Source organism: Astyanax mexicanus, chromosome 19 (genome assembly GCF_023375975.1).
Source record: "Astyanax mexicanus isolate ESR-SI-001 chromosome 19, AstMex3_surface, whole genome shotgun sequence".
NCBI classification, from domain to species: Eukaryota; Metazoa; Chordata; class Actinopteri; order Characiformes; family Acestrorhamphidae; genus Astyanax; species Astyanax mexicanus.
Genome location: NC_064426.1, coordinates 39,313,482 through 39,341,266, shown reverse-complemented (window position 1 = coordinate 39,341,266; position 27,785 = coordinate 39,313,482). Strand labels below are relative to the sequence as shown.

General features: G+C 35.3%; 1 protein-coding gene and 1 long non-coding RNA gene across 2 annotated transcripts in view; one reads left to right on the top strand and one right to left on the bottom strand.

Annotated features, from left to right (window-relative positions):
• Window positions 1–27,785, top strand: part of elof1 (elongation factor 1) — a 515,825-nt gene that overhangs the window by 188,253 nt on the left and 299,787 nt on the right. The window lies entirely within an intron of this gene.
• LOC111191039 (uncharacterized) lies at window positions 4,277–27,588 on the bottom strand. Its single transcript, XR_002649327.2, has 2 exons — window positions 27,166–27,588; window positions 4,277–4,715 (listed from the first exon to the last, which is right to left on the bottom strand). It is a non-coding gene; the product is annotated as an uncharacterized LOC111191039 (long non-coding RNA).

Below are 27,785 nucleotides of genomic sequence, written 5' to 3'. Positions count from 1 at the left end.
TAATTACATTGTCGACTTTTCGTACAGTAAATGGTCTTGATCTTAATGGTAATAATGGTGATATCGTCTATTGTGTTCATTTGTATGTTTGTTCATATATACAGGTGCGCCTCAAAAAATTTGAATATCATTAAAAAGTGGCTTTATTTCAGAAATGTATTTCAAATTGTGAAACTCATTAATTAATTATATAGAGTGATCTATTTTAAGCATTTATTTCTTTTATTGTTGATGATTACGTATCTCAGAAAATTTGAATATTATATAAGACAAATTGGTACTTTTGGCAGTTTGGGCATTGTGTCAAGTCCTGCTGGAAAATGAAATACGCATGTTTCCATCTGCTGACAACTGTTATGAAGATGTGGATTTCGTTTTCCAGCAGGACAGCAGCTCTGAATCTGTTGCTGCATGATTCGTTGCTGTTGGCAACGAAGACACTGAGGTCTTTAAAAACTTCAGCAGCACTGCTGTATCTGATCCACTCACTGTACCAACAGCTCAACACACACTAACACCTCATACACCACCATACACCATGCTAATCAGTGCTAATCACTGCAGAATAATGACGACCCAAAACCCAAATTATAATTAAAATAATATCTGTTTTGTGGTGGTTTTCTCTCCTGAACAGGGTAAGAAAATGGTAATTATAATAAAATATGCAGAAAAACGAAACAGATACAGGACTACAGTCTGTAATTATAGTATAACTACAACTATAATCTGTCAGACACTGTAGGATCTGTAGGAGGTGGTGTTATTGTTTTGTCTGATTGATGTACTGTATATTCTGTATGAATATGTTGACATTTGGTGACCCGGCCAAGGTGTCAGTCAGTGATTGATATAGAGAATGAAACAGTCACTTCCTCTTTGCTGTGGCGAGCTTTCATGTAAATGTGTATGTATATATTTTGTTTCCATGGCTGCGGGACGCGAGCGCTGTTTGTTTGGCTGGCTGTGGCGGCCAGCAGACAACCTTTGAGCCGTTGAGGTTTTTGTGCCGTCGCTGAGTGATTTGGTGGAGGAAACAGAGATCCGAAAACGAGAGGAAGAGAGGCAGTGACGCAGACTGAGAGAAAGAGAGAGAGAGAGAAAGGAGGGAGATTTGGGTTTAGATTAATTTCTGATAATTGTAAGTCACAAGGGACGAGGCAGCAGACTCAGTTTGACTTGGAGCCATTTGCTTTTATTGAAGTTTTATTTTTAAAAATAAGAAAAAAAGGAAAAACACACACACACGAGGCATTTTATATTAAAGGATAACTCTGGTGTAAAATGGACTTTTGCTGTAGTAAAACATGATAAAAAGTTCTGACCTTTGATGAATAGCACACCTCCGTTCTCCCACAGCGTTCTGCGATCCAGAAATTTTAACAGTTTGTCTAAACACCCTTCAGACTGGGTGATACGGGGCTTAATTTGCCCCAATAAATCACTTTTTACACCGTTATCCAGCTTAAAGTAGCACTTCCACACCTCCTTGCTAGAATCTGTAGAGCTCTGACATTTAAAACGAGGCATTAATAACTTAAAAAGTGCGGAAGAAGCTTATTAAAAACCACTGTTTACATCCTATAACATTAGCTTCAACTCCGAGCGCATATATATATACATAGCTGTAGACATATATCATTAGAGGATGTAAACAGTGGTTTTTAATAAGCTTCTTGTGCACTTTATAAGTAATTAATGTCTGGTTTTAAATGTCAGAGCTCTCCGGATTGATTCTAACAAGGAGGTGTGGAGCTACTTTGAGCTGGATAACAGTGTAAAAAGCGATTTATCAGGGTAAATTATGCCCCGTATCACCCAGTCTGAAGGGTGTTTGTACAAACTGTTAAAATTTCTGGATCTCTGAACGCTGTGGGAGAACGGAGGTGTGCTATTCATCAAAGGTAAGAACTTTTTATCATGTTTTACTACAACAAAAGTCCATTTTACACCAGAGTTATCCTTTAAAGGGGGCATATTTATACCTCTTTTTACACAGGTTTTAACACTGCAGGTCTGTGGGATGCACAAAACATGTTCATGAAGTTCTTTGTACAAAATCATTCTCATATGAAGATAAAAATCTTACCAACTTTATTCTTCCAAGTTTCAGTCCTTTTAAAATGAGCCGTTTATAATGTGGTGCTGCTGGCCACTCCCCATGCATGCACTTAGCGATTACCACACGTTAGTGTTAGCTTGTGCTAAATGGCAAAACAAAAACACGCTAGTTAATGCTTAACTTTCTTTATTTGAAAGTACTTACATCTCCCTCATCTGCTGACTTGCCACGGACCGTAGGTACAGATCCCTCCCTCAAAAGAAGTCTACTGGCTAATTCTTCTGTGTACTGTCTGAGGCTCTCATCCAAAATTACCAAAATTGTGTTTTGCTTTTCAATAGATCTAGTTGGAGGGCTCTGGTGGGGGTTGACGGGTGAGGGGTGGAGCCACAATAAAGAAGGAGCATTGAAACGGCTCTCATAAGCAAATGATTCCTGGCACCAAACTCTTTCAGCTGATTTACAGAAAACATATGAATGGATTTTTTGGAGCTTGAAGTGTTAATTTATAGTGTTTATACAGGCAGACCAGATTCAATAGGACATATACTGTAAAAGCCTGCAAAAAGTGAGGTTTTGTATAATATATCCCCTTTAATAAAATGAAAGCATTGTGGGTTGAGATCCTAGCGCGACATCAGTGACCCAGTTCATCATGGTTTCTGATGTTATCACAGATTAATGCAGAAATATCGTTAATACACATGAAAATCAACTGGCCACAGATATTACAGACAGACATTTTAAAAAATTGCTTGTGTTTCTTCATAAGTCAATTTATAAAAACAAGAACACCAGCACTGACAACAGAACTGTTGTTCACTACTCAGGTGATATGCATGTAAAGACTAATGTTCAAAAGTGTGCTCTTTATTGCAGGCATACTTATATTAACTTTTCTTAACTTTCTTATTTTTTCCCTACATAATAAATGAAGAGTAAGTGATTCCAACTATGAAAGAACACATAAGGAATCATGTAGTAACTTAAAAGTGTTAAACAAACCAAAATACTCTGTAAAGAAGCATTTAGGTGCTCTTCTCTGGAGAGCTGTTAACTTCTGAGGTTTCTGAGGCTGTAACTCTGATGTACTTATCCTGTGCAACAGAGGAAACTCTCGCTCTTCCTTTCCTGGGGTCGGTCCTGATGAGAGCCAGTTCCATCATTATAATGTTTTTGATGATCTTTTTTGCGACTGCACTTGAGGATACTTTCAAAGTTCTTGAAATGTTTTTTTTTTTCTGATTGACTGACCTTCAATTCTTCAAGTAATTTTTTACTTTTCTTTACTTAGTTGAGTAGTTCTTGCTTCTCACAATCTGGATTCCAACATTACTCAAATGTTCACTATTCACTGTATACCTGTAACTCTACCTCTTCACTACTTTACTTTAACTGATGCTCTCAAACCTTTACATTAAGAGACAAGAAACTCAAGTAATTAACTCTTGACCAGTTCAGCACAACTGTTAACTGAAAGTCTGAATTCTAGGTGATTCTATATCATAAAGCTAAACTAATAAAATATTTATGTCATGATAACATTAATACCCCAAATATTGCATGCGTTCAAAGTGGTGATGAAGGATTGAGGCAGGAAATAACAGAAGATGATTCTGAAGATAATTAAATTATATATTTTTAGGAAATAATTGTGCGTTATCTTGTCATTCCAAAAGTGCTTAACCCTTTATTTTTTGAGAATTTTCTATATTCTATACTTCATTTTAGTAATAAATGAAAACGAAATATCTACTTGAAAAAAAAAACATATATATTTTTTACATTTAAACATTTACATGCATATATACATGTTTTAATATGTACAGTTTTTTCTATATATATATATATATATATATATATATATATTTATTTATTTATTTTTTAGATATATTTCACATGGCTTTGGTTCTTAAAATAATTGCTCCATCCTCAAATAAATGTCAACTTGTACAGAAATATGTATGTGATATTATATTTAAAAAAATCATAATAAAAAATTGAAAAAAAAAGAGATGAAATTGTAATTCAGAACATAGTTTGTTGTCTCAGGGCAACACCATGCCATAGAGGGTTAATATATTTACAATGCTTTATAACATTGAGATCACTATTACTGCAGTGTAAAACAGTAGAAAGATATGTTTGTTTCTTTATATGATGGTTTAAAAGAACCATTAAGTGCTGATAAAAACTTCACAAAGACCCTACTAGTGTATTTATTTATTTATTTATTTGTTTGTTTATTTATTTGTTTCACATGTACAAAATACAGCAACTGTAACATACAAGCATGCACAAAAAAACACTTCTCAATTAATAAATACAAATACATGCATAAAATAATAGAATTTATTAATAAATAAAAAAAAATATTTAGAATGAGAACAAAAAGAGTGCTATTATATTTATACTCACATAATCTAATGTATAATTTCTTGTTTTTTCTCAGGGCAGTGATCTGGAGTGTGTGTCCGGTGGGCTCCTCTGTGTGTGTGTGTTCAGATGTTTAGCTGTGGTGGTAAGAGGCATCACCAGGCCCCTGTTCCTGCTGAACTGAGCCAGCTAGAAACAGACACTGATTATCAGCACAGCAGGCACGGGAGACCAGCCCGACCCAGAGACTGTAGAGAGCGAGAGACCAGCGCCCACACTGTAACACAGAGAGAGAGAGAGAGAGAGAGAGAGAACCAGTGAGTTACTGCATTCAATACATTAAAATTGTTGGCTCGTATGTAGTTAAACTCACATTTATGGACAGTTCATAGATTTCTTTGGATAATGTAAAGGAAAAAAGGGCTATAAATGGCTATAGACGCTGTAAAAATGTACATTTTTACAAATTTTCTCAAAAAGACACTGTGTGACATTTGATAAAAGTCCCATAACAAACAAGGTGAATAGGAGAATGTCTGGGTAATAGTAAAAAACAATAACAGTCAGGAGAAAGTCTCCGTAACAATTAGAACCAATCACATTCAATAGAGTGTCTGGATAACTGTTAGAATGTCTGGGTAATAATTAGAGCCAATCACATTCAGGAGAAAGTCTGGGTAATGATTAGAACCAATGATATTCAGCAGAACCATTGTCAGAACCAATCACATTCAGGAGAAAGTCTGAGTAATGATTAGAACCAATAATATTCAGCAGAATCATTATCAGAACCAATCACATTCAGGAGAAAGTCTGAGTAATGATTAGAACCAATAATATTCAGCAGAATCATTATCAGAACCAATCACATTCAGGAGAAAGTCTGAGTAATGATTAGAACCAATGATATTCAGCAGAACCATTGTCAGAACCAATCACATTCAGGAGAAAGTCTGAGTAATGATTAGAACCAATAATATTCAGCAGAATCATTATCAGAACCAATCACATTCAGGAGAAAGTCTGAGTAATGATTAGAACCAATAATATTCAGCAGAACCATTATCAGAACCAATCACATTCAGGAGAAAGTCTGAGTAATGATTAGAACCAATAATATTCAGCAGAACCATTATCAGAACCAATCACATTCAGGAGAAAGTCTGAGTAATGATTAGAACCAATAATATTCAGCAGAACCATTATCAGAACCAATCACATTCAGGAGAAAGTCTCAGTAATCATTAGAGCCAATAACATTCAGCAATGTCACAATGATTAGTAGAATCAATTATTGCCAATTAATGTCTTGTTAATGATAAGAACCAATTACATTCAGGAGAAAGCCTTGGTAATGATTAGAACCAATCACATTTAGTAGAAGGTCTCAGTGATGATAAGAGCCAATCACATTCAGCAGAATGTACTGGTAATTATTAGGACCATTCAGTAAAAAGTCTGGGTTATTATTAGAACCAATCACAGTCAGGAGAATGTCTAAGTAATGATTACAACCAATCACATTCAGGAGAAGGTCTCATTGATGGTTAGAACCAATCACATTCAGAAAAAGAACCAATTATCAAAAACAACTCAATTAGGTTGATATCAGGATTGCTTATAGCAATGCTCCAGCATATCAGAAAATAGTAGAAAGTAAGGCTGCACCATATTGGAAAAAATTTGACATTGCAATTTTTTTTTTTGGATGATATATATATCGCAATATTGAACAATGCAGGACTCGTAACGTAACCAGCTCTGGACCAACTGAGAGTCAGATCTTTAGAGTCAGCCAATCACTCAACAATAACCAACCCTTCAATCAGGCATTTAAATGGCTTTTTAAAGGTAAATCACCATTTTTCTCTGATTAAAAGTGTAAATTCAGCTGTAACTGGAAATATCTGCGCTGCAAAACTGTGCTGGACTGAGGTGCACTGAGGTGTTTACAAGCACGTGCCCAACCATGTGGATGGAGGCCATGCATGCGGTTACCTCGTGTTTACTTTAGCCCTCCCCCTCGCGCTTCTCAGGCAGCAGCAGCCTGTCACTCACACAGACACAGAGACAGCGCTATGTATCTACTTCTTGTGTCAAGAATCAAAACATCGCAACATGACGTGTTTGATTTAATTGCCTTAAGTGACATCAAACGTCCTGTGATGTGACTATCTTGTGATATATTGAGTATCGCAGTATCACAGTATCTTGATACTTGAATATCGTATAGTGAGATTCTCTGTGATTTCCACCTCTACTTTGATTTCAGAAGAAACAATGAACAAAAAATGAATAAATGAAAGAGCAGATGTGTCAATACTTTTGTCTTTATATCGTGTAGATGAGATCAAAACGACACAAATAAAGAAACACAGATCAAACAGCCCACTTTACCAAATACAGTCAACCAGAGACAGACAGACCAGTATAATGTGAGAAATAGAAACCAGTATAATGTGTGTGAGGGTCTGTGCTGAAGACATGATGTCGTGGCTTCTGAAGCTTCTTTTAACCACAATTCACAAGTTTTGGGCTCAAACACACGCAAACACACACACACACTCACGCGACAGACTGCGCAACTCATTCAGTGAGAGCTGCTACACACGCAATGGCAGCAACACACACACACACACACACACACAAAAACACACACACACACACTCATACATGAAGTAATGAGATGCCTACAGAGAACACACACAAACCCTAAAACCACACACAGTATCATTCTGACAGACAGACACACGCACACCCGTAGAAAGTAGAAATGTAGGTTATCTATACTTTACTGGAGTCATTATTATCTGAACTTTCTAATCCTTACATTTGAATAAAAACAGCATCGTTACTCCTATTTCATTTCAGCTCGTTTTTTAAAATCCAGCTTCTCATTGTTTAATAAAACCCCTATCCAGATAAATCTCTCCATCCAGATAGAGGGAATCTGATTGTGATTGGATGTAGAGAAGTATAAACATATACCATTCCGACTCCCTATTGGTTTATACTGTGATCCATCAGACCTGCACACGTCCCCCCCCCCCCCCCACACACACACACACTCCAGCAAGAACATAGCAGACGTATGTAGTCTAGTATGAAGATGATCCGTGCAGAGACTCAAGAGAACTCCAGATAAACTCCAGTCCAACTAAACTTCTTTAATATATTTACATTCTTCTGTATGTAAAATACATTCATTTTTAATAAAAGCGTATATATGCAGCTGAAACACTAGGGAGCCTAGTGCATTCCAAAACATATAATCAACACTATCAACATTTTAATATTAATATTATAGCTTTTAGAAAAATGTAGTAGTGCACTATAGAACTCTGTGGTTTACCCTAAGCTTTTCCCCTTTACTTTACTTTTACTTTTATACTTTAAGTAGTTTTAAAAAACAGTACTTTTTGAACACTTTTACTTAAAGAGTAAAAAGCTTGAGTTGATACTTTTTCAACTTCTACAGAAGTATTTTAAGCCCTAGCAGAGGCATTATGAGTAATGCAAGTATTGTAAGTATTGTAATTGTACTGTAAAAGTACTGGTATTTGGTATTTTCTAAGCTTTGGTATTTGTAATGTTTATCAGCTAAACCTTTTTTTAGTGTGTAATCTGAGCACACAGAACTGTTACAGAGGAGGTTTTCACAATCCTGATTTAGTTTCATATTGTCACTGATGGAACAAAACCTTGTATCTACTAAGCTCGCACGTAAAACCATTCTCAGTCTTTTTAAAAAAGTGAATAAGAGAAAAAATAAATGCACAAAAACATGGCAAATTTAAACATTTTCAATAAATGTATAAAAAAATTGTTATGTTTTAACACAATTTATGGCAACTTGTATAGTTTGTAATTTGGTCACACAAAATGTTTTTACAGATTTTTTTATGTAATTTGTATGCACATAATTTTTTTGTACTTTAAATATTTAAAAAACACTTTTCAAGAAAATTGTATCCATGTTTACTGATTAACATTATTATACTTACAGTATGTAACATAAAGTGCAAAAAACAGCTTAGATTTGAAGTTATGTAAAAATAATGCTTATAAGTAAATGTTTAAATTTTTAATTTTGAAAGAATCAGTATATATTCGGTATACATAAAATGTAACACAGGTTTATATGTTGTTATGTATGTTCAATATATATGAAACAATAATTACGAGTTATTAAAAATATTTGTTTTGACAGAATCAGTATGTATTTGGTCACACATTAAATATGTGTAACACAGGTTTTTATATTTTAATGCACATAATATATATTTTGTACTTTAAGTATAAAAAAATGTTTACAAAAAAATTTAAACCATGTTTACTGGTTACCATTATTATATATACTTGCATAACATAAATTGTAAAAACATCTTAAATTTGAATGTATATAAAAATAATGCTTATAATTAAACGTTAATATTTTTTAAAAGATTTGTTTTAATTTAATTACAAAAAAACTCTTAAACAAAACAAAATGTAAAAAAAAAATAGCTCAGATATGGTTTAACAACAAATATGCATTTGGTGACATATAAATATAAATAAATATAAAAATAAATAAATCCAGTCTATATTTAAATAATTTATTATTACAAAAAGGGACAATCATTATTTTTATCTTTAATCAGCCATAACATTAAAACCTCCTGCACAGAGCTCCCCGCTGCTGTTAAAACACAGCTCTGACTCGCCGAGACTCGAGACGAGCTCTGAAGGTGTGCCGTGATATCTGGCACTAAAACTGGTTCACCCCACGCTTCTTACTTAATAACTGTCTGTCTGACTAATACATGTATCCCACTATTAACACATGCGCCGGTTTACAGCTCCGTCAGTAGTTTTAATGTTATGGCTGATGTGTTTATTTACTGTATGTACTGTGTAATCACACGTCATCTACAGAGACACACTTCTGCACACTTAATTACTGCACTATAATTACTTTATTTATTCATTTCACATTTTGACGTTTAATCTGATATGCATTAAAGGCACGTTTTATTAATAATTACTACTGTATTATGCAAATTTACATATATATATAATTTTGCTTAAAGTATTTTGGGTGTGTAATTTTTTTAAGACAATATGTCAAAAAGCAAGAGGAGATAGCAGTGTTTTTTTACTGAAATAATATTAATATTAAATTAATATTAATAGTGTTTAGTTATATGTCATATTTATAATTAAAGAAAAAATTTATATTAATATTTTGGATTTTTTTATATTGTACATAAACCATTGGAATCAAGTTGCTTATAATCATGTTATTTTACACTTAAAGAAAAATGTAAAATACAAATAAAAACATTTTAAACTAGAGAATGTGAGAAATTAATATTTACCACATTTTATAAATTCATATAATCTTTCTAAAAATCTATTAAAAATTATAATCTTACTGTTAAATGGTAATGTATGTTCACATTTAAATGTTATATATGTAGTTTTAAACCATTTTTTCTATCAACTTTTTATTTGCTTTTCATGCTTTTAAGAACAGGTGCAAACAAAGAGGTCCAGTAAAATTAACACAAACAATATTCAAATCTGAGATAAAATTATTACAAAGTGAGCAATTTAAATAAAAGAGAAAACAACAAAGAGCTAAAAATTATTTAATATATTTATATAAATTATTTTAATTACTTATTGTTGAGAATTGAGCTTTGTTCATTTGGAGGTGTTAAATATTAAATTCTAACTGTATTTAGGATTCAAATATTTAGAGAGACGTTATTGTCATTCACATCACGTAATTGTAATTGTTGTTATTGTAATTGAAATCGAAGTCTCACAGTCCAGTACATATTATATTAAATAAAAATATAAAAAATAAAATTAAATAGAATAAAAATAAAATAATACTTAAATAGATATTAAAATAAATATACAAAATAAAAATAATATTATATTAGGGGAGAGTATAGGGACGTATCAGCAACATGAAATCCAGAGTGCAAGTTTGCTATAGCAGCATGTATGAAAACTATAAATCTGAATTTTCATAAATGAAAGTTGAGGGATTGACATCCTTCATTTAATTAAAGAAAATTGAAGGTCTGAGTTATTATTTAGAAGGTGTAAATGTGGTAAGAGTGGTATGCTTAGATTTGAGTAGTTTAGATAATATGTCTACTGAAGAAATCCATGTATCTGCTGTTCTGTGACATTTCCAGGGGCTGGATTTCAGATATAAACCATATAACTACAAATAAATAGTTTAAAACCTCTAGAAGTCTGAACGAATCTAAAATATTGCCATATAGTGGTGTGAAAAAGTACAAATTTCTTTTGTTTTTGCTTTTTTGTCATGTGGATATTTTTCCAACTATAAAACAAACTTTAATATTACTGGCCAAGTATAAAAAGCACTTTTTAAATGATCATTTTATTTATTAAAGGGAAAAAATATATCCAAACCAATCTAGCCCTGTGTAAAAAAAAGAGTTTGCCCCCTAAACCTAAAAACTAGGTTGTTTAACCCATAGCGGCAACAACTTACTGTAATCAAGCTCAAGCTTTACTGATAACTGGCAACAAGTCTTTCACATCTCTGTGGAGGAATTTTGTTTCACTCTTCTTTACAAAATTGTTTAAATTTAGACACATTGGAGGGTTTTCCAGCATAAACGTCCTGTTTAAGACCATCCACAGCATCTCAATCAATTAGTCTTTGACTAGGCCACTTCAAAACCTTCATTTAGATTAGATTTTTGGGTCATTGTCCTGCTGCAGAACCCAAGTACACCTGAGCTTGAGGTTATAAACAGAAGGCTGGAATATCTCCTTCAGGCTGGTCTGGAAGCAGAATTCCTGCTTCCATCAATTACAGCAAGTTATCCATATATTTATATATGTGTATATTAATGTATGTATTAACTTTTGAGCTCCTCCCTGAGTATTACTGCAGGATCTTCACACAGTAACGTCTAAACAGACACTCAGCTTTACTCTGACTCGCCAGGGCTGGGTTGGGCTGGGCTGGGCTGGGCTGTGTTTGTGCTGTGTCTGGGCTGGGAATGGCTGTGTCTGGGCTGGGCTAAAACTGAAAGATGTGTTAAAAGATGAGCAAACACCTCAGTGTGAGAAAAGTTCACGACATACACTGAGAAAACTATTCCAGAAGACTCTCCCTCATAAAGACATTGAGATTAAAATACCATCTGTCCTCAAAAGATAAATGAAGCTACTTAGAAGAACCTATAAGAAGTATAAAATACTGTATATTCTGGTATATTCAATTTTTTTGTTTACTAAATATATTCTGCATGTGTGTGTGTGTGTGTGTATAGCTTCAATATCTTATTTAATAATGAATTTACAATGTGAAAAAAGAATAAAAAGAAAAAAAGGAAACACATTGAATGAGAGGAGGAGTGACCAAACTTTTGATTTTTTGAGTACACCCCAATATAACTAAAGAAACAAGAAAAAAAAACTTTACATTTACTTAGCTAACTATCAAAAGTCATTACATAGACTGCTCACAGCTTTAAAATATATTTTAAACCCCTTTACAGGCCCAGGCTCAAGTGTAGATGATACAAAACCCTATTTGTAGTAAAATAAACTTATTTACATTCTGAAAATTTGAGGGTTTGAAATCTCCTACAGGACACTTGGAGAAGCTGCCTGTTTTCTCTCTACTCCACTTAAATATCATGGTGCATTCCTAGAGAGTAGAAGTATCCAGTATATTTTTTTTTCTCCAGGTTTTTCTTTATCAGGACTGATGCGCTGAGGTTCGGCCCCACAGGGGCAGAACTTAACCACTGTGAACACAGAGCTTTACTACACTGTTCACATGTGGGTTAAGTCCTGCTGCTGCAGAGCCAAGAGACAATATATAAGTGATAATAATGCAAAGAAAACAAGTTCATATTCATATTCAGAAATCAATATTTGATAAAATAACCCTGGTTTTTAATCACAGTTTTCATGCATCTTGGCATCATGTTCTTCTCCACCAGTCTTACACACTGCTTTTGGATAACTTTATGACTTTACTCCTGGTGCAAAAATTCTAAATATAAAAATCTAATATAATATGTAAGACTCTCAAATCGCTTGCATTTTTTTTGTTCTGCTTAAAACATATCACCTTCAAAAACAAACCCAATGCTAGATTTAAATAATGTTAAAAAGTAAAAATATGAATAGAAATGCTATATAATCAAATATTATATTATACATTTCTTTAATTATTCATTATTTATAAGGCTCAGTGACACCAACATACAGTAAGCCTCCCATGACAACAGACAGAAACATACAGAAACATTAATGAAGACACATATCATCATGCTGATGTTTTGCCCTTAGCGAGTGTTATCCTAATGCCTGTTAGAACAAGCCTTTAAAACACTGTCTACATAAGTTAATGTCTTTTAACATCAAAGGCTTATAGTATATAGGGATTCACTGGGACTGGGGAAATTATATTCCTTATTAATGGAAACAGCTTTAGCCTGTAGCTCAGCTTAACCTGATTGGACTGAGTCTCATTTTCAGCAGTGAAGAGAAGAATAAGAGTTAGTCTGACAGGTGAAAATATTAATGCAATAATAAAGTCATTGATTATGTCAAGATGAAAAAAATAAAAAACAGATGTTTCTGGGCCATACAACACTGCAGTTAATTGATTGATAAACTATAGGGGTGTTCTAAAACTTTTCATAATGTACATAGTGTTCACATACACAAATAGTTGCACCCAATAAATTAATAAAAATGTAGGCAGATATGGGAAACTCTCTGGGTCATATTTTTTGAGCTACATGCCAGGCATCTCTGCATGTAAAGAGTTGTAGATGTTCCTAATGGAGTCCTGTGAAAATCCATCTATTTTGAGTTAGGGCTGTTTGTATAAGATGCGCTATTAATAAACGTCTATTTTCTGGTCTGTTTTCATACACAAAGCACATCGGATTATAAGGTTCATTTTATGCAACACTAGTACCTAATAACTAGTAGTACGAACAGTGGCGTCGCCATGTTTTCCTTCTAAATTCAGTATCAGTGAAGCTAAGTTAAGTAAACAAAACTGTAATACTTAAACAAAAAACATTTCAGACGAGTCAGACAAGTCAAACGAAAGCTGGATGTAAATCTACAGTAAACTGAGATTAACAGATTTACACTACAGCTGTAGCATTAGAATTAGCGGCTAACTGCTAGCAGTTAGCAGTTACTGGAGAAAACCTGGAGAAAACTAAACATACGTAGCTTGTGTTAACAAAGTAAACACGCAGACTACAGTCCAATATGCTTGCCACTGAACGGTGAAAGAGCTAGCACTCAGCATGGTTAGAGGCTAATGCTAATGCTGCTCCAGCAGTGCTATCCAGGGTTAGCAGCAGGCTACAGTCCTATAATAATACTCACCTCTGGATAGCTAAAGAGCTAGCGCTTAGCGTGGTTAGCAGCTAATGCTAATACTTCAGCGGAGTGGCTTTACTGCTCCTTAATACCTGACTGGTAGAATTTATACATAAGGAGCAGCGGATTATGAGGCGCACTGATGATTTTAGGAAAATTAAAGAATTTAAGTGCACCTTAAAGTGCCAAAAATACTGTACTTTATTTCCCAGCATTGTTCATTTCTACTTTAAAATCCTGCAGGTCTCGGCAGTGGTGTATTTAACGTGTACAGTCACAATCTTGTGTGAGTAAAAGTGTCTGGGTGTGTTCACACACACACACACACACATACATATATAATATATATATATATATATATTTGCATGAAGGTGGCTTTTGCATGTGTGTACTGGCTCGACAGGGTGTGGTGGCGCCTTGCAGTATTCACATGGATGTACTTGCATTCCAGGAGGATTAAGAGCCAGTGGGTTTGTCTAAAGGTGTGTGAGTGTGTGTGTGTGTGTGTGTGTGTGTGTGTGTGTGTGTCTATGTCTGGGCGAGGGAATTGTGCACTGTCTAGGTCGTTTTCTTCATACCAGCCATTGGAAATCCCTGGCAATGTGATTCAGTCATTAAGGTTAAAAATCACTCTGCCAGGAATTCCCCTGGCCAGCAGACGGGCAGGTTGGAGGGAGGGGGTGGAGGTGGGGGTGTGAGGACGTCCAAGCTGAGACAGTGGGCTCTGGGCAGCCGCACACTTCCATATTCATATATTTATAATGTACAGCTCTGGAAAAAATTTTCTTTGATTTTACCAAATCGAAAACCTCTGGAATATAATCAAGAGGAAGATGGATGATCACAAGCCATCAAACCAAACTGAACTGCTTGAATTTTTGCACCAGGAGTAAAGGCATAAAGCAGATACAAAAGCAGTGTGTAAGACTGGTGGAGGAAGAGAACATGATGCCAAGATGCATGAAAACTTTGATTAAAAATCAGGATTATTACAGCAAACTTTATGAATATGAACTTGTTGAGGTCTGAAAGCTCTGCATCTTTTTTTGTTATTTTAGCCATTTCTCATTTTCTGCAAATAAATGCTCTAAATGACAATAATTTTGTTTGGAAATTGAGAGAAATGTTGTCTGTAGTTTATAGAATAAAACAACAATGTTCATTTTACTCAAACATAAACCTATAAATAGCAAAGTCAGAGAAACTGATTTTAAATCAGAAAATGAAGTGTTCTCTTATTTTTTTCCAGAGCTGTATATCTGCATTAATAGAATAAAAATGTACATAAAATCAGACAAAACTCAAATTATAAGACATATAAAAATACACCACTTACAGATTAAGTCCTTTTTTTACAATCAAATTGCTGTTATAAAACTTGGCAAACCCATCTGATGCTGTTTACTCTTACTCCCCTCATTGAATTGTTGAGTGTGTAAAGCCGATTACTGTATATCTACTGAGTGGAAGTGCAGTAAAATGATGATGATGATGATGATGTCATTATATCTACAATGTCTATGCTATGTTATCTTCAACAGGTGCACATGCACATCCAGGCTCTGAGCACGATTTCACACAGCGAAGCTGTCTGAGCTGACTGACGCAGGCTTTCAGAGTAAGAGGAAAACTGAGATCATCTGCTTTTCTGCTGAACAGCACCTTAAAGTAGCCTCAGTAGAATATATACTCTGCATGTTCCGTCTGTGTCATCCATTCGCAGGCCGCTGCGGCTGATCAGGGCTTCCTGTAGCCTTATAAAAATAGCTTTTCAGTGACAGACCTAAACGAGGCAAGGCAGGAAACTTGTGCTAACACCAGACTCACAGATCAGCTCAGACCAGCTCAGCTACTCAACCACCAGGAATAATGGTCAGATTGATGCTCATTTTAGATGCTTCTAAAGTGATATGAACCTTTAATTCTGATTTAAGGACTTGCCATAAGTCACAGGTGTGGTGTTACCTTTTGTTAAACATCTTAGGAACGCCCACAGTTGTATATGGCAATCTGGCCAGTGTGCTCATGGCAAGGCACTGTGAATTATGGGAGTTGGAGCAAGACCTGATAGTGGGTGCAAAGTTGAGTAAGCATTTACTATATCATAAATATAAAAGCCTAAAAGTCTTAGGACATGATCTATTTCCTGTCCTAAGACTTTTGGCCTATTACTGTATATCGTCGCTGTCCAATGAAAAACTTTTTTTTTTCACATTTTTGTCGATTTTAAGTTAACTACATAATTTGAACAGACAAACTGTCCCTTACACTGTGCCAAAATTTCTTGATGAACGGACCAATAGAAACTCTTCAAAATGACCTGAAATAAACTCTACTTACATTGACTCCCATTGAAAGTTTACAAGGTTTTTTTCTCTCTTCTGTAAAGTTGCTGTTTTGGAGATAAGTGTTTTTTAATTGGACAGCGACGATATAATATTGTGTTTTCTCTGCTATTTCCTGTGCGAAATAAACTGAATTACTGAAACTAAAATTCTGACATATTATTTTGAATTTGTGAATTTTCGTAATGTTAGACAAGCATACAAACATAGTAGCAAAAAATTAAGTACAGTAAGGCCATGCCTACTTTTTGCTTTTTGCGATTGTCTTTTCATAGCCGACAGCTTAATCCTCTGTAAGTTGCAGCTTATCTCTGAAGCACATCGAGTTCTAATCCCTTGCTGTGTCTCCATGTCTTCTAAATCCCACACCGCCGCTGATAGGAGCATTCCAGCAGCACGATCACCCACCCTCAGGGGGAACTCCCGGCCTAAACAAATGCTCACTATTACGGCCCTGTGTGAGTGTGTGTTATTAGTGTGTGTGTTACTGTATCAGGCAGACTGTCTGCTAGCTCCTGTTCCATCATCACAATGACAGTCACAGCTATCTGCTGGTTAAAGCTAATAAAAACTAAACAACCCCAATCATCCGCATTCAAAACACACAAAGCACCATGTGATACTGAGACTGGGTCTGTCTGCTTCATTGTCTCTCTCTCTCTTTCTCTCTCTCTCTTTCACTGTCATTTACTATGTCATTCTCTGTCTTGTTATTGTCTCTCTCTCACTCCTTTATACTACCTATACTTCCCTTATACTGCATACACTCCCCTATATTACCATATACTTCCCTATACGACCATATACTACCTTATACTGCATACACTCCCCTATATTACCCTATAATCCCCTACACTGCTTGTACTACCATATAGTGCCTATGCTCAACTATATGCCCCTATACTTCCTATAGTACCCTCTACTACCCAAACTACCCTGGACTTCATATATATATATACTACCTGTACTACTCTATACTCCATATGCAACCCATAATTACCATATACTATGCTATACTCCAAATACTACCTTGTATTACCTATACTACCCTAAATTACTTATACGTTACAATACTCTTTATACTACTCTTTATTCCCTATACTACCCTATATTACCTATACTGTCATATACCCTCTATACTACCCTTTACTCCCTATACTACCCTATATTACCTATAGTACTCTATACCCTCTATACTAACCTTTACTCCCTATACTACCCTATATTACCTATACTGTCATATACCCTCTATACTAACCTTTACCCCCTATACTACCCTATATTACCTATACTGTCATATACCCTCTACCCTACCCTACTCCCTATACTACCCTATATAACCTATAGTACTCTATACTCCCTATACTACCCTTTATTACCTATACTTCCCTATCTTACCTATACTATTCTATACTCTCTGTACTACCTTATACTCCCTATGCTTCCCTATATTACCTATACAACCCTATGCTCTCTATACGACCGTGTACTTCCTATACTAATCTTTACACCCTATACGATTTAATGCGACTGTTCATCCTGCCCAACAACATTGATAAGTAAAAAAAATACTGCATATATTGTCTCACAGGAGCCTACATTTTTTCGCAGAATTTTAATGAACGGAAATGTGACTTATTTTGCAATTTCACTTCTGCCAAACAACTCTGAATAATTGTGAATAACTTTTGTGAAGGTTTTGGATGAAAACCTTGCTTTAAAATTTTTCTCTCTCTCTCTTTCTTATAAAAGGTTTGGGCTTAAGCCTGACGGGTTTGAGAAGGGAGAGTTGATTGGATTATCTGAGTTATCTTTCCCACACACTGACTTTCACACACACACACACACACACGGCAGACACACAACAAAGACTGGGACAGAGTGTCTCATCTGAGGGAAAACTTGAATGACCCTATAAAAAAAAGAAAAAGAAAGAAACAGTCGGGAAGGCCTGCATGACACACTTGTTTTCATAGAGATGTCTTTATGCGTTTTTCACATTCACAGGATGGGAGTCCTGAAGCGAGCGGGCTGCGTTGACGTATCAGAGGGCTGCGTGTTGCTTTTGGAGGAGGTTGAGGGTCATTTGAGGTATTGAAACTGTTTGGAGAATGAGGATAAATGCGTTTTCCCGATCACTTCGGCCACTCACTGGCCTTTACCCAGCTGTCCTCACTCGTGATGGAGAGGTGTTGGGTAGAGGGAGGATCCTGACAGTTTATTCCCTCTCTCTCCCTCTCTCCATCCATTAATATTTTCCATCAGTTCTTTTCCTCCCGGCCTCTATTTTCCCTTCCCTCAATTGAGGCGGTCATTAGCGTTAGCGGTGAGCTCAGTCTTTCCCCCTGTCTGAACGAGTGACAGCTCATAGGGCGGTCTCCGCCTCTGATGAACTAGAAAAAAGAGGGAGCAGCAGCTGCAGATTTACTGTACTGTTCTAGTACTAAGTTTATTGACAGGCCAAAAGTCATGGGACAGCTCTACGTTAATGTAACATCACGGGAAGATGGGCCACAGAGCCCACGCCTGTACAAGTTGGCTAAATTACCTCTTAAAGTGGACCTTAAGTGACCGTGAATGATGGTGACCGGCTGTGTCTGGCTTAAATTGTCCACGCAAACAGACAGTGAAGCAAATCGTATGTCAGAAATCAATACCCTATACTCTCTATACTACTCATTACTCCCTATACTACCCTATACTCTCTATACTACTCATTAATCCCTTCACTAGCCTATACTCTCTATACTACTCATTACTCCCTATACTACCCTATACTCTCTATACTACTCATTAATCCCTTCACTAGCCTATAATCTCTACACTACTCTATACTATATCCTATTTTCCTATACTACTCTTTACTCCCTATACTACCCTATATTACCTATAATATCCTATGCACTCTCTATAGTACTCTATATTACCTATACTACCCTATAATCTCTATACTACTCTATACTACCTTATGCTACCCTATATTACCTATACTTCCCTATACTCTCTACACTACTCTATACTATCCTATATTTCTTATACTACTCTTTACTCCCTATACTACCTTATATTACCTATACTACCCTATACTCTCTATAGTACTCTATATTACCTATACTACACTATACTCTCTATAGTACTCTATATTACCTATACTACACTATACTCTCTATAGTACTCTATATTACCTATACTACCCTATACTCTCTGTACTACTCTATACTACCCAATATTACCTACACTACCCTATACTCTTTATACTACTCTATACTACCCTATATTTCCCATACTACTCCTTTCTCCCTATACTACCCAATATTACCTATACTACCCTATACTCTCTATAGTACTCTATATTACCTATACTCTCTATACTACACTATACTACCCTATATTTCCTATACTACTCTTTACTCCCTATACTACCCAATATTACCTATATTAACCTATACTCTCTATAATACTCTATATTACCTTTACTACCCTATACTCTCTATAGTACTCTATATTACCTATACTATCCTATACTCTCTATACTACTCTTTACTCCCTATACTACCATATATTTCCTGTACTACTCTATACTCTATAAACTACCCTATAGTACCCTATACTCTCTATACTACTCTTTACTCCCTATACTACCCTAAATTCTGTTTTGAGATTTTAATTGTATTCAGCTACAAGAGAATAAATGAGACAGTATGTCACATTTGTTTTCGTTATTTAGAATATTTTATATAAAGAAATTTATATTCCCATTTTAATGTCTGATTATTCCTAATATATTATCATTACTCTTTAAAGGGGGTGTATATAATATAATTATGCTATTATATTATTATTATTATTATATCAGGGGTGTAATAATGTTTTTAAATGACAGTAATATCAATGATCGCATTTTTTCTGGGACAGTATCTTTTAAATGAAAACGTTATTGTGACAGGCTTGTCTTGCGTGTGAGTGTGTGAGAGAGAGTGTGTGTGTGTGTGTGTGTGTGTGTGTGTGTGTGTGTGTATGAAGGATGGCTGTCTCTCAGACAGTGACACTCTCCCTGCAGGGTTCCTCCAGCAGCAGCAGCAGGAGTGTGTTCAGTGTGTTCAGTGTGTTCAGTGTTGAAACAGCTGGGTTCTCCTCGCCACACTCTTTCCAGACTCCTCTCCTCTCTCTCTGTCTGTGCTAGGGTGTGTGTGTGTGTGTGTGTGTGTGTGTGTGGCCTACTCGCACAGAAGCCTGTTTACAGTACACACACACCGTCCCAAACCCTGTTTATTCATTTACTGCTTTGATCTGACTGAAGATAATTGGCTAAAAATCATCACACTAATTACATTATATTTACTTTATATCTTCAGTAAAATCAATATTACTCATTATTTTTACTTGAAGAAGAATCTGTTCACTTTGTGTAAAAGTAATGGTTATATTTAATATATATTTTTATTTATTTAGAGTATTTATTCTACGAAAAAAGGTAATATTTCAATGTAAATGTCGGAATATTCAGGTCATTGTTCTTTAAAACAATATATTTGCTATATAATGCTAATATATTAGCATAAATAGTACATAAATAGTTTAGTATATACAGTCCTTACTTCGTAAGTCATCTGCAGTAAACGTGAGAGTGTGTGTGTGTGTGTGTGTGTGTGTGTGTGTATGTGTGTGTTTATGACAGGAGGTCATTAGGCTTATGACTCAGCAAAACCACTGCGATTGACACGGCACGGTACGGTTATACCTGCATATACTCGCTCGCCTGTGTGTGTGTGTGTGTGTGTGTGTGTGTGTGTGTGTGAATGTGTGTAAGGATCATGTTCACGTACACTTGCTTATTCTTATATAGACTCATTTCTATGGCTTTCAATAGAGACATCTCAGAGTGTGGGATTACTGTATACTCATTCATATTTATACATATTATTATTTTTGATGTATTTATTATATATTATTGACTTATTATTGTTATTATTAAGCAGCTGCTATTATACACTTTTTTCATGTAAGCCAGAAAAAATAAATGACAGATTTAGTTTTTTTTAAATATGATTATCTATAAAATTATAGAAGAATTATTCTGTATTTTCATTGCATTGAATTATAATAGAGGTCAGTGTAAAAAGATTTAATATTTAATTTAATAAAGTAATTTTCGAGCATTTCTATTGGTCCGTCCATCATTACATTCTGATAGAGTGTAAAGATTCGCAGGGTGTCAAACAGTGAAAAACTGCAAAAATGGAGATTAAATATTAAATATTGTAATATTCGTTCAAACTTTTGTGCTTATAACTTTCCATTTTCAATCTAGCTATCTAAATAAATGAATAAAAATAATAAATAAATTATATTAAAGTCTTTTGGTACAGAAGCTGTAGTCTGGCCCATCCACTGAAGACCTTTTCTCTGATTTTCTGTGTGAAGTGTGTGTGTGTATATGTGAATGTGTTAGTGTGTGTGTGTGTGTATTTGTATGAGTGTGTGTTAGTGTGTGTGTGTATGTGTGAATGTGTTAGTGTGTGTGTGTGTGTGTGTGTATTTGTATGAGTGTGTGAAGTGTGTGTGTGTATATGTGAATGTGTTAGTGTGTGTGTGTGTGTATTTGTATGAGTGTGTGTTAGTGTGTGTGTGTATGTGTGTGTGTGTTAGTAAGTGTGTGTGTCTATGTGTTTGCAACCCAAGCCCTTTAGCTGTAGACTTTCGGCACATCATAATGGCAAAGGGGCGTCAGTGGCACACACACACACGCACACACACACACTGCACTTGTTCCACTAGCACACTGTTTCCTGGTCCCTGTCCCAGTCCACCACCAGTTGTCCAACACCAGTCCACAGGCCTGAGACCAGAGACCCCACCTTCTTATTCATCTCTCTCTCTCTCTCTCTCTCTCTCTCTCTCTCTCTCTCTCTCTCTCTCTCTCTGTATCTCTCTCTTTTTCTCTCTCTCTAATGCTCTTAATGAGAGCAATATGAGATGAATAATCACCTCAATGGGCTTTTCTCCTCAATGCGACCCCCACGGGTTGCCTGATCTTTGGTTTTTAAACCCATTCAGCTAAGATCTAACAATCTGTATTTGGGCACACAGATAAAACACACACATTTTAGCCCTTAGACTTTCCTCAGCATGCTCTCACTACACTCCTCTGCATAACACACTGCTAAACACACCAATTACCCTCTAATACAAGTTCACAAATAGAAATATAGAAATACGAAGAACATTCAAGGAAAATTAAAAAAATAAATATTAAGAAAGTAGAAAAAAAGAAAACACAATTTTACCAAAATTTCTATTGGTAGGCAGAAAGGTTTGTCTGAAAGCATCTATAAAACAGTGGATAATTTCATTTTTTTAACTGTGTTTTTTCACTTTTAAAATGACTTATTGCACCATTAATTTGAGATTGTATAAAACAATGTTTTATATGTTTTTTCTACTTTCATGGTGTAAGTAGGTCCACAGTGGAGTTTGTCTAGTTCAGGTTGTGGTCACTAAAATTTAGATATAAAAATGATTTAATTAATGTATTTGTTTTTTCTTCATTTTTATCATATTTGACCATTGCGTATTAATTTCAATATATTTAATAGTATTTTTATGACACTTTTTAAGGCTTTACATTAGCATTACTTCTTTAAAACTGTGTTAAACTGATATCTAGGTTTTTATAGTTATGTATCTGCAGTGAACAGATATACGTCTGATTACCACAGAGAGAATAGAACAGGTCTGCCGTTTCCTGTACTTAATAAAAGAACTGAAAATGTGCTGAGTTGAAACGACCTAATAATAGAAGCCGATGGCCGGTCGCTTCTGCACCTGCCTGCTCACTTCTGTTGTAGCTGCTTTTAGAGGATTTGTATTTATTCATTTATTTATTTAAGTCTAAAATAAGCTGGAATGTTCTGTTATGAAAGCTAGCTTGCACATTAGCTTGATATTAATTAGGGAATTAAGGAATAATAAGTGTAGTAGTTACTATGGCTGAGTAATTTATCATAAATATTGATTATTCTCACATAGACTCACATAATATAAGTTGCATTTAATAACAATGCATTTAACCTCTAAATAAAGAAAGGAAGGAATTTGGAAAACAAAAATGCCTATTTAAATAAAATGTGTTTTACGTAAATGCAATGATGCAATTAAATATTTACTATTTATATACCTAATGTACAACAAGATTGCAACAATACCTTTATCATTATCTTCAGTATTGTTTCATTATATTGTATCATATATCACATTTTTATTTTTAAATCTATGAAGATGTGATATTGAATACTCATATCGCCCAGCCCTGGTCCTCGAAGTTACTAGATAGTTGGTGGTTTACTAATCTTATTAATTATAATTATTAATATTTTGAAAGCTTGTCTGTTCCTTCAGAGCACGAGTGTCGAAATGATAATTATTAATAAACAAATATAATAATGTAATGTACGATTTAGTACCAGAAAACATGTGCATAGGCTCATTTATGTGGAAATTGTTCAGTTTCTCAGTCAAAATGAATAATTTTGTCTAAAACACAAACAAACCCAAATTTATTTAAATATTTTAACCCTTGTGTGGTGTTCGGGTCTGTGGGTTTTCATTTTTCATCAAATGATACAAAAAATATATTTTTTCTAACTCAAACTAATTGGCATTGGCTCATTTTTTTGTGAAAAACATATATCAAAACACATTTTCAATAAACACACACTGTACACCCCCCCCCCCCCCCCCCAACACACACACATTTATATTACATACAGTATGTTTGGCCAAGGGCTAATAAACATTGCTTCATTTGTAAATTTGAAACTAAACAAATGTTCTACTCATATCTTGAGTTTAATTCATTTTCTTTTACATTTTATTAAAAAACTAATAAAAAAAGAGTAGCACTTTTTAAAAGAAATGTATCATAAGAAAGGAAAAGGGCAAATATTAACCATGTAAGCTGTTTATATTGCTTGCAATTTAGGTGAAGCAAGCATGTGTAAAGCATTTTAATGTAGAATTGCTTAATTTTGCTGAATTAAATACAAGTAACAAAGTAAACGAGTAACAAACATATGAACACCACACAAGGGTTAAATAAAGTCATCCAGTACAGTTTGCTGTAGAGCCGGAGAAATACCCTGAAGAATTAAAAGAGTTAAAATCGGATACATTGATGATTCTGATACATATTGAGAGTTTAGTCTTATTGCCCACCCCTAGTACTAGTAATAATTATTGGATCCCATGTTTAAATATTAATAATAATGCATTTCTTATAGATTTTTTTATTAAAAAGTTTATTTTATTCCTGTTCCTACAATTCAGTTCAGTTTCTGGTAGGAATGCGCCAAAATGAACTATTGTGTCCAAAAAACGTATAAATACAACTTTATTTCACTATTTCAAACAAAATTATCCAGTGCAGTTTTCTGTAGAGTTTAGTCATATTTAGTCATATTGCCCACCTCTAGTACTAGTTCTGATAGAGATGCGTCAAAATTAACTATTTTGTCAAAAAAAAAAGAATAAACATGACTTTTTTTCACCATTTCAAACTTCAAAAAATAAATGATCCAGTGCAGTTTGCTGTACAGTCATTACAATACGTGAAGAATCAAAAAACAACCTATCAAACATACAGTATGATGTTTACTGATACTTTGATATACTTTGATAATACTTTGTTGTAACTTTGTAATAGATACACATATTGGCTTATTTTCTAATATAAAATCGAGATTTTAATCATATCGCCTAGTATTTAGTCATATAGTACTAGTATTAGCAGTATACTAGTTTGTTTTGATTGTAATTAACTTTATTAATAAAGCACTTTACACAGATTTCCTCATCTCCAAGCTTTCCGAACGCCACAGACGTTAAATTTTCTCATAATTTTTTTTTTTTAATTTATTTTTCCTATTCTTTCAGAGCTCGGCAGTTGCAACTTTTTGTCCAAAAAAATGAATAAACACGACTTTTTTTTACCATTTCAGACTAAATTATCAAGTGCAGTTTGCTTGAAAGTCAGTAAAATACGTGAAGAGTCAAAAACTAACGTATCAAATATACAGTATGATATATTTTTGCCATTACAAAACAAACAAAAGTACTGATACTTGAATATACTTTAATTATATTTTGCTGTAACTTCGTGATAGATGAACATTTTGGCTTAAGTTTGTCTTAAGCCTATTTTTCCTGTTTCTATAATTCAGTTCAGTTTCTGATAGAGATGCAGCTAAAATTAACTATTTTTCTCAACAAAAAAAATGAATATACATGACTTACTTATACTTTGCTGTAACTTTGTAATAGATACACATATTCTGATATATATTGAGATGTTAGTAATATCACCCACCTTTAGTACTGGTATTATAGTAGTATTAGTAGTATACTAGTTTTGTTTTGGTTGTAATTAACTTTTTTTATTAATAAGGAGCTTCATACAGAGATTTCCTCATCTTCATGCTTTCCAAACGCCACAGACGTTAAACTCTCTCATAAACTTTTTTTTTTTAAGTCTATTTTTCCTATTCCTTCAGAGCTGGGCAGTTAACCCCCCCTCCCACCACCCCCACCCCCGATCCCTCTGCACCATTTCCTTCGCTCCCTCCGTTCCTCCCAGTCTTCTCGGCGGAGTTGTTTGGGCTGCTCGGCGTCTGGCTCAGCTTTGCGAGCCCCGAGAACAATGAGTGGAATGTTTTCGGCTGCTCCGCAACCCGCCTGCCCAGAACTTTTTTACGACCTCCGCTCTCCTCTTGCCTTTCAGACGTCTACACACTCTCGCGCACGCACACACGCTCTCGCTCTCGCGCGCAGGCCGACGCACACACGTCCCATTCAGGCCTATTTACAGATGACCTTTCAGCCAGGCTGGAGCTTTCGGTCAGTGTCGGCAGAGCTGGACCCATGTTTCCGCACGGCCAGATGTCCGAGGCATGACCAACTAAGGCAAGCAAGGGTTCGCAGTGCTGTGGAAGCTGTGGAAGCTTTGGAAGAGGTGGAAGAGGTGGTGGTGCCCTGCATACTTGGGCATTTTCACTCAACTCTTACAGTGATGACTAGAGGGGGTTCTTAGATTAAACGTACAGTAAAAACACGAAAAACTCTCAAAAAACTCTCAAAAAACTCTCAAAACTTTCCCAAAACTTAAAAATCTTTAGTAATCTTTGGTGGAAAGGTTCATATATATCATATCTCATATCTCGTAACTTACACAAATTCTCACTCCACACTAAAAGCATCTTTTTGTAAACTTTTGCCTAATTTTTTAAATTTTTACCAAACCAGGCTCTACAAGGTTATTCCCGCTTGCATGGCATCACAGCATAGCATCTTTGTGTTTTTTGGTGAACGCCCAAAAGCACCCAAACCCAAGTCGAAAGATCAAACGATTTAGGAATTCGCTCAATCAGAGTTGAGTTGAATCAGATGTGAGGTGAGCTGTAACCCATTTAAAACACGCCAAAGAACCAAGGAACCAAGGAACCCATGTGAGGCGTCCAAACACTCAAAAATAAAAATTACTCATTACTCAGGTATATCGTTTGCTGTCCAACAGACAAGACATCTTCAAACATGTAGCGAAACTTTCAATGGAAGTAAAACTGATTTTTCCAAGCCATTTAACAAAAAAATACTTGTGTTCCTTTGGATATAATTGATATACACACATGATAAGTCACATGGTACAAAGCAAGTCATTCATTCTGAAAGCTGAATACTAAATTACGCACCACATTATGAGCCATAAAGAGCAATCATAACCAAACGATATGCAAAAAACATGCGGGACTTGGTCTCTACAGGACCTCGACAATCAGCAAGTCCTCAAGACCTCATCATATAAACGTATACACACTTAGATATAGCGTACACACTCTTCTATAGCATTAAAACACAAATTTAAGTCGTGCAGAGAGTGTCCCAACCTGCTTTCCTTGAGTTTTAGTCAAAAATTAAAGGGGTCCTTTCACTTACCTCCAACTTTCTTGACTTTTTTCCGTTTTTCGTTTGATGTCTCTCTCTCTTTCTTTTTCATCTTCTGTTCATCTTCTGCGTATCTTTTTTCTCAGTGGATCCTAAAAAAAACAAGCTTTGCTTTGCAGTAAGTCTTTCTCTCTCTTTCTATCTTTCTCTCTCTTTCGCAGGGAGTGGTCGGCAGTCTCTCTCTTTCTCTCCTTCTGTGTGTGTGTCTCTCGCACCCCAGACAGCATGTGTTTTTGTGTGAGAGAAGTGTGAGAGAAGAGAGATAGAAAGATGGAAGAGAGAGAGACAGAAAGTGAGAGAGAGAGAGAGAGAGAGAGAGTGTGAGTGTGAGAGAGTCTGGAGTGTGTGGAGCCAGACAGGGTTAGAGGGAGTGTGCGAGTGCGCGAGAGTGAGTGAGCGTGCGAGAGTGAGTGAGCGAGGAAGGGAATTCCGATTTGTATAAACGTCAGAAGGCCCATCCTTCCCTCCTTCCTACGCCCCCTTACCCCACTCCACCCCGCCGGCGTGGAGTACAGGAAGAGGCAGGGTGCAATTACACCGCAGTGCTGCTAATAAAAGAGCAAGCCTGTTTCCCTCCCTTTCACACAGCAGACGACCGGCAATAACACACT